Here is a 9,512-nt window from a genome sequence, read left to right on the forward strand (position 1 = left end):
AATACATTATTTCTCATTTTGTTAAAATAATTAAAAAAATTCTTGCAATGTATTGCGCTGCCATATCTTTTAACTTTACGACGTGCACATTTGACCTCGACTAAATTAATTGATATGAAATTTGTAGAACTTTAAATTACTTTATATTACTCTTTAAATTACTCTTTATATTGTTCTTTATTGAAACAGAAAGGGAGAAGGATTTAACGATAGATTTTATTAATTATTTTTCGAGGATGAAGTTCAAAGGATTTTTTTTTTGTTAGACCGCAGATTATTAATTCAATTGCGTTTGTCGGATAAAACTGCTGCGTTTTATCTTGTTAATTAACGATATTCCAAAAGTAGGTTGATAATATCTCGTTATAATTAGAGGAGCTCGCGATTTATGAGATTATGACTTACGAGACAATTTTTTTTGTGTTCGGCAGTATCAGTATTTTACCAATTGATTTTGCAATAATCATTGGAATTACGGTTAAACGATAGGCGCGTATTATCTCGCTGCCGGTAGTGTCGCGTTTTTTATCGCATATTTCATGTAATATCAATCGTATCTTCGGTATGAATCGCAGTAATATTACCACTCACATAAGAAACAAATTCCGCGTCAGATTCAATAAAAACGGATTTTTCCGCGCGCTATAATTGTCGTCCGAAGAACAACTATTTCTCTTCCCGACGTCATTTCGTTTAATTTCATTCTTTTTTTTTTTCTATCTGCGCGCGTAAGTAATCACGCAATATTGCTATTATTTTCGCGGTAAAAGAGTTTTTACAAGTTATTTACAAACAGTAATTATATATATTTTTTAATTCTTTTAAATAAAACGCTTCCCGCGAAGCATTCGTTTCTATTAACTGTATTTGACAAGTTCAAGAATCACACGAGTAGGTACGAATTAGGTATATGTAAATCTGACATTTCTGACGTTCTAGACGCACGTGTTTGACCCGGAGCATTTCTCTCCCCCTCCCCCCCTCTCTCTCTCTCTCTCTCTCTCTCTATCAGCGTATTTAGGAATCTATAAATCGTGCGCCCATATCACAACTGAATTAAGCTGAACAAATTTCAAATAATGCGTCACAGACACGTGTCGATCACATTTTAATCAACGAACGAAGTTCACGTGCAGCATTATTTGCATTCCTTTGCATTTGCAGAATAAACAAAAAACTCAGACAGTACTTGAGTAATTAATAGAATAAAATTTAACTCCGGTACAAAGTAGCTTGAAATCTTTTCATCGAAAGTCGACCGTTGAATTTCTGCGTTAAAAATATTTAAAACAAAAAAAAAAAGGGAAAAAAAAGAAAGTTCTTGTTAATATGGCAACTAAAAAGACTTTCTTTCTTAATTATATAAGCAGCTAGAAGGCTGTGTCCAAATAGCCAAGCGAGATTCTAATTTCTAGAGCAAATTCGAGTCCGGGTTAACGTGTACCAGCAAATAAATACGTTCAAGAAGCGTGTAAGTAATTAACTGCTGCCGGAGAAAAGTTTAAAAGTAAGCTAGGGGAAAAAAAAAAATAACATTGCGTTGGTCAAAGAGCATCGAGATTGTTAGACCATTAGTGAGACACGCGTGAGATTAAAATACAGAATTGATCAGACGGTCGGCAAGAAATCAATTGACACTTGACAGGATGTTAATCTCTTCTGTCTCTAAAACATTTCCAGTTTCGACTTTGGCATAATCGTCTCATTTTGATCGATTAAGAGACCGCGATAACACTTGTTATTATCGGCAATGTCCGAACGTCACAATTGCGCTTCGTTTCAACGACGTAACTGGTTAATTAATCATAATTACAATGACGTTAACTCGTACGCGCAAGGTAATTTAATAGAGAGCGCCAATGCAAATAAAATTAATTTATTTGACGTTCAATATACAATGTATCGATATCGCACTTAAAAAAAAAAAAAAAAAAAAAAAAAATACGTTGCAGATATTCTGCAAATCATTTCTCTGATGCAACATTTTTTGATGACACGTATCGTTTTATGTTCATGAAATTTATTTTTTAATTGTAGAATTGACTCTGGCTTCGATTACGTATTAATTTATTTTTAGCCTATTGTTTCTTTCAAATTTGATGAGTAAAAAAAAAAAGTGAAAGAGTAAAGAGAAGCTTATTTAAAAATGTATTTTTTACTCATTAGTAGTTTCGCGTATCTTAATGACCTATCAAACCGGATTTTTTTTTTTCTCACGAGACGTATTTACAGACTGCGCATTCTTGTTCTTTTTAGGCGGATACGATCTTTTCACGGGGATTCCTCTATGAGAATTCTTCTAAATGAATCACTGGAATTCGAGAATTTAACATCGAGTTGTAAAGCTTTCTAATTTTTGCATACTATTTTTGCGTATTCATATTTAAAGGGAAGAGAAACGAGCACAAAAATGAAATTAAATCACTTCGGGCCGGAATTTATTTTACTGAAAAAGAAAAAAAAAATCACATAGTACTAAAGAACAATAATTGCCACTTTAGAATTCTATTGTTGTAATATTTTTATCTTTCATGAGAAGAGTTCGAAATTAATCATCACGTAGAAATCTCACGTGTTCCAAGGCAAAAATATTTTTATCGAACAAAGTGCAGATTCCTTTTGTTATGTTAAGCGCGTCTCGAGTGTATCACGAAGCTGCAGGACAATCGATCCAGCTATGAATTATATTACAATTGTCAAGAACCGCAAGTACGAATATACATATGTATATTTTTCTACGTTCTTCTTTTTCTTTTCTTTATTTTTTTCTTTTTATTCGCGCGAAAGATTGATCCGCCTTCTTGAAATCACTTAAAACTTTTTACGCCACCCCGAGTATCTCGTTAAAAAAAAAATTCATTTATTTAATTAATCCGGTCGTTATTCGTTCGTTATTACACTATTAGCACAATCGACGAAAAGACACGACTCGAAAGAAGCTGAACGGCCGTCGAAACTGGTGCGTTGAACTGCACTGAGATAGCCTGGCTTCAAAACAAAAAACGATATGAAATCTCTGTTCAAATAAACCAATTACGCGATAATGGACGTAGAGTTTAACGCGAAATACGCAAAGGATGCGCTCCCCAGAATTCAGCTTGAAAATGTTAATCGATGACAAAATTATACGCTCATATATAATAACACAAATCACTTTTATTGGGCGGGATTGATAAATCTGTTTTTCTTACGAAGAACGCTTGTGAAATATTTCTTCGGCAGCCTGTCGAACGCGAAGTTCGAGCGCGAAGACACGCTCAAACTTATTCTTGTGTCTATGCAACCTATTAAACCAATAAACGAGCTTACGAGGGTCAATAGGTATTTAATGCGTCGATTGACCCCTTAGCGATTCGCAAAGCTGCTTTTCATCTGCTAATCCTCGTTTCTAAGAACGGAAAAGGATTAGACGCGACACGAAGCTGTTGTACGGTTCTCGCGATTGTGAGTCGCAAAGAATGCGCAAATATGAAGTTTCTAGTTCTCGAAACGGTGCTTGAAAAATTTATGCGAGCAAACACACACGCACTGAAATAATCAAGCCGCGTAAAACCCGCCGTCTAAAGATCTCCTTTATGAATATATGAATATATTCTTTTTTTTACTGGTGCAGGTTTATATCAGTATTATAAAGTATCTCTCGGTACTCGGTTCGAAAGACACTTTCAGAAGAAATAAACGGAAGTCGGTACTTTCGAACGGTACGCGAACACGAGTTCTACAGGAATTATTTTTATTTCATGTAAATATATTCTTTTATAACGCCTTTTAATTGAAAGGATACTCGCGCTGGGATTAAATTAAACACGGCGGAATATGTTAAACGTTATCCGACGAGTTTCCTCGGTTTTCTTTTTTTTTTTTTTCTTTCTTTAATAAAATCGCAAGGGTTACGTTTGGAAAAGAAATCTAATTTTCATCGAACGACAGCACACTGTTCATTAACGGCGATTACATCGCGAGTAATGGGGTCAGCGAAATAAGGTCGCAACCGCTTGCGGCGATTTTAGATACGAGGCGTGTATAAAGATAATCCCCCGTAATCGCGTATCATCGAGGCTAACTCGCGAGAGTGCATTAGTATTCAATAGTGACTTCACCAATAAGAGACAGTTACTTCCGGCTGTTTTCTCCTTAAGAGTCGCGTGCAGCACGCATGTCGAAAGCTTTATTTGTCACCACCGCCTGATTCGCTGATTCCGCTTCTATTTTTAGATTTCTAGATTGAAAAGGAAGGTGTTACGTTTAGATTCCGATGACAGATTCGATGAAAAGGTCACTCGCGCCGCACCGAGCGTCGCGTGAATTTTTTGCCAAGACGAAATACCGCGCGTACAGCTGTGGCTGCAATTTGTTTTAAATTATCTAAATAAGCGAGTTTAATTGTAACGCACGTTTCTTTCGAACCGCGAATGATAACCCGTGACACCGGATAGATCTAATGCCACTTGCAGCGATTCTATTGCCCGATAAACGGGCTTGGCTCGCTTGCGTTTTCATCATATCGCACGCTGCGCTTTCCGTTGCCGCCTCTCGGCTCTTCTCGAAGTGTTGGTTTCCGGCGCTAACCGCCAGGTTAAAGTTCAAGCGATAAATTCTGTTACCACGTATTCCGCATATACTCGCGTGCCGTGTCATCGTAGGTGTGCTTTTAATGTTCGCGCGTGATTCGACGGCCAGGAAAACCGACGTTGTTATAAAATAATTTATAGTCGGCGACGGCGAGTAAGAAATCGAACTGAAGCCTTGCGGTTGATGAGCATGAGATTCTCTTCTTCTTTTTTTTTTTTTTTTATTTCTTTTTGTTATAAGCGTCCCTGACACACGTGTCACATATTAGCTCAGCAAATATCTATACGCGTGGTTAGACACTCGAAAAGTTTTTTGAACCCGTTCGCAAATTTTTTCGAAGCATATATGTGACCGGAAATGAAAAATTTCGCTTCACGAGTTCGTCGTGTATTTCTACTTTTATGGCGGCCGACATTACCGTGAAAATCGACGAGTTCGCAGCTTAGAAACGTATCCGTTCTAAGATTCAGAGGCGTAGAGAGTTTTTGCGAAGCATTTAGCTGCATCGCGAGTCCAGAACACGCCTCCAGCGAGCCCTGTCAGCATTGTCAACGTATAAAGACTCGCCACGTGCGATTCCTCGAAGAAAGATCTTCGCGAGAATACATCTCTCGCGGTACAATGGGATGCAATCATCGTACGATAAACACTCGAATGTCGGCTCGTGGTTTCGTTCAGATCGTACGACGTCTTAATATTCGAGCGGATCGCGCCGCGGCGAGCAAACATCCGATTTGCGTTCAGATGAATTCATATTAATGGCGTGAAACGTCACGCCTCGCGCGATCCCACATGACGTACAGCCGTACGATAACATCGCGGTATTGTGACATATTAGTAACAATGTTTGGAGCGCATAAGGAACGCGCGCAATAAATCGCGCAAATTGCGCAACTCCCGTTTACAATTACGCGTAAAGATACGAGTATGCAAAATGAGACGTTTCATCGAACGCCTTCTCAAATCTTCGACTGACTTAAGAAACAAACAATGTATAATCTTTGCACCTTGGAAGTTGGCTACCTCTGTAATCTCTTCGGGTTTTTTTAAAATTTTTTTTTTTGTTTTGCTCCACGTAATAAGATTTTCCTGCAAAGGAAGGCGTGTGACGCGAACAAATAAATCGATCGTCTGATAAATAATTGATCGTGCGTAATACTCATTTAGATTCCAATTGTAATAATTTTCTTCGGAAATCTCTGGAAACTTGTAAGCTTCTGTTACGTCGCGCATAAATAAACGCGCATTAAACATTTACAGGCTCCGTTGACAGGATGAGTCAAGTATAAATTATGCACATTCGTGATATTTATCGATAACGTTACTGCGCCAATTTACGAAAATGATTACGCTAATCGGAGGTATAAGAGCTGTAAATCATCCCGCGGTAGTAAACACTTAGCACGCGACGGAGAAATTCTGATGGAGTCCTTTTTTTTTTTCTCTTTTTTTGTTTGCTTGCCGGTGGAATTATTCCTACCCGGCAAGTGGCCATTCTTTCTTTTTTCGTTAATTCTTCTGGGAGCGGAAATTGCCTCTGACCTTGATAATTTGCTCATGGGATGCTGCTTCAAGTAGTTACATTTTTATTTAGAAAAATTATCTTTTGCGATACAAGTTTATATTTTTTAAAGCGATATTTTCGCGCATATTTTACAGCTTCGATACGTGCATAGCTTCTGCACGAATCCACTTAATACATGCACAGCGCAAATAAGTCTAGACGTTGTTAACATGTGATTAAATTACTCAAATAAATAAAAATTAGCAGATTTTTCTGCATGCTAATATTTAAGAAATTCCGCGGTTTCGCACCGATATAAGTCTCAGGTATTTCCCCAGTTAATTATTCACCGACATTTTACCGTTGCATGTCGGTGTAAAATCGTATTCTTTGGAAAAAGTAAAAAATTATTTTTTTTGAAACGCGAAACATTTATTCTCATTCTGTCGACTAGACAATTATTTATTAGATTTATTATAATCTCTTTTGCTATTATTATGATTATTTAATTTTTTTTATCGAGATTGCAAGTCATATAATGTCTGAAGGCATAGCACCTTCAACACAGTGCTCTCAAAAGAACGATCATTAGGACTAGAATAGGACAAGAAAATGATCAGGGTTATGTGCAGTCTCGATTGACTACTTTATCTAATTTTTCTTTAATTTGATCTAATCAGATACAGATTAAAGTCGGAGAAAATTTTTAATTTTAAGAACCTGTCACATATTTTATGTGACGACTTTAAATGGGCGGAGTATCAGGCATCATTAACGCGCTGCGAAACTGTAGCGATTATGGCTGCATATTTTTTGAATTCCTCTTTTTTTTTCTACGTGTCTTCAATTCGCCGAGTGCGTTGCCTCCTCTTTGATCAGGGAAGTCCCGTGACTTTTTACCGCAAGCTGTAGCGATGGCGCGAACGGATTAGCACGTGGACCATCTCCTCGTATGTGTGCGTTCTCACACGTTTATACCGGCGGATACAAGTGCAGCGGGATTGCGGGCACAAATACCTGCGCATTCGAACGACTCGCATAAACTCCAAGAGTTAACGTCGATCAGTCGAGCTTGTCCGAAGGCCGCCGAGTAACGCACCGGGACTATATAAAGCTGGCCGGCCGATTGACCACGCATTCACTCGCAGAGCGCAACGATAGCTCGTCCAAGCTCCGATTTTCAAGTTTTGAGCCGACGCGACCGTCGCCGATCACCTGATCTCTCGACAGTTTTAGTCCGTTTACGTGTAAAGTGTGCCGATTGTGCCAAGTGCTAACGGACGACACTTGCTGTTAACCGGCTGCGATTTCGAGCGAGCCTTATCAGGCGCGAAAAGAAAAGGAGCAGCGCACGTTCGTGGGAAATTAAATTCCGCACTCGAGAGGGAAGATCAGCCATGTACACCAATCCGTTCAACCGCAAACACAGCACGATCCGCCAGATGCTGGATCGCCTGCTGGACCCCACGAAGAAGCCCATCCGAAGATCCGAGAGTGTCTGCAGCTCCAGCAGCAACGACAGCTCGAAGGGCAATCATGGGTCTTTTGGACGGTATTACACATTGACGCACAGTCATCGAGGTAATCTCCCATGGGGCAGGAAGTAATCTACCGATAGCGGCGAAGAAGATCCTCGCACCGTTTTTGCACGGCTGGCAATTCGTTCTTGCCATCGATATTCAAATTACGACGTTCAACTTAAGTTGCGCACGATTGCGTTTTCTCAGCATGGAGATCGCCGGCAGCCAAGGTCCTCCCGGCAAAGCGAATAATCGAGAAGACGAAATGACAGAGTCTGGTTCTTGCACGCGAACTGAATTTCGCTCATAAAAGACGCTTCCGGCGACGATTCTCTTCTCGATTTGCTCCAGGAACGCAGCTGTTCTCAAGGAATGAGTCGGGAAATTAGTAATCAAGTATGAGATCACGCAAAAGTCGCACCGTTGGAAAAATTGGAAGGAGACTCGAAGACAATCGTCGGGATTCTGCAACGGAACCTCACACGAAGACGACTGTTAATTGGATCAATTTTGAAGAGGAGGCTAAATTGCCGAAGAGACATTCTTTCTGTTAAAAAGAAAAAAAAAAACGAAACGGCAGAAGTGACTCTTTTTATTGCCTACTGAATTCGACGAGAGATTGTTAATTTCATCGTCATCGCTACAGCTTTATTGTATAGCTTACATTTGAAGATCATTATGATCTTCCGCAGTGCCATAATTAGTTAGATTAAATTAGTTAGCCTTAAAATTTATCAGAAAGTCTAGGGTTCTGGAGGATAAAGAGCGACCGAATTCCTCTCCTCGGCGGACGATAACGTTAATTTTAGGCTACTAGTCAAAACCAGTATTAGCTATCGATTATCATGGGATTGACATTCACAGTATCATACATCTGCGTGCATTTTCATATAATTTATTTTGATCGTTTTGTATAATAGCTTAAAATCTGACTAAATGTAAAATATTTGATAAAAAAAAAAAACCTTGTTGAAACGTTTGTTATTTTCTTTATTTTTATCGTTTACATATTTTCGACTGGACAGTAATTAAGTAATGCCGTTAAACTTTTTTTTTTTTACGTTCTTATTACATCGTCAAACAATTATTATTAATTACATTACCGTATTTATAAGATAAATATCTCGATGAAATAAAGAAATAAATATTTCAGCGTACTCGGACGTTTTAGTTTTATTTTTAGTTGCTAGTTTTCTTTTTACTTTTATATTTTCTTTTTAGACTGCATTTTAAATTTTAATATTATTTAAATTTCATTCCTTTTACTCTTATTTCTATTAGCATTACGATCAAAGGTATTTCTATGTTAAACACGTTTTTGTTAAAAAACAAAAAGATTCTAACACTTAACGTGCTCGTTAGAGAATTATTTAAATTACTTATTGTTATGAAACAACGAGACGTTCTTTTTAACGAGAGCAAAAGAAAATAAAAACCAAAGATGTTAATTATAATTACCGCAAGGTTCTTAAAATTAAATTTGAAATCTCCGACTTTTATCATTAAATTTGGTCAGCTGATTTAAAGGTTACGCGTGTGCGTTAAAAACAAGTGTAATATCTTCTTTTCTTAAATTAGCGTTTTTCTTTTTGTCGTTCGCGCTTCTACGCATATGCGCACCAGCTTATTATGTGTAATTAACGATACGCGCGTTCGACTTAATTAAATAAACCGGAATACAGTCGTACTTTTTCCAGCTAATCTCGGTTAGAAATTGATTTTTATAAAACTTTGTTCTAAGTATACATTGACGTAGGTTTCTCACCGCAGTTACAGATAAGTAACTCGCGCGTACAGGTTTTTCTGCTCCAGTTTTCATAAATATTTGTCGTACAAGTTTTTCCGTTCTTATTCCGAACGTATATCAGATAATGATAGCGTGATATTCACAAAGCCGCTGGATTATTTCGAGGATT

Source organism: Cardiocondyla obscurior, linkage group LG18 (genome assembly GCF_019399895.1).
Source record: "Cardiocondyla obscurior isolate alpha-2009 linkage group LG18, Cobs3.1, whole genome shotgun sequence".
NCBI classification, from domain to species: domain Eukaryota; kingdom Metazoa; phylum Arthropoda; class Insecta; order Hymenoptera; family Formicidae; genus Cardiocondyla; species Cardiocondyla obscurior.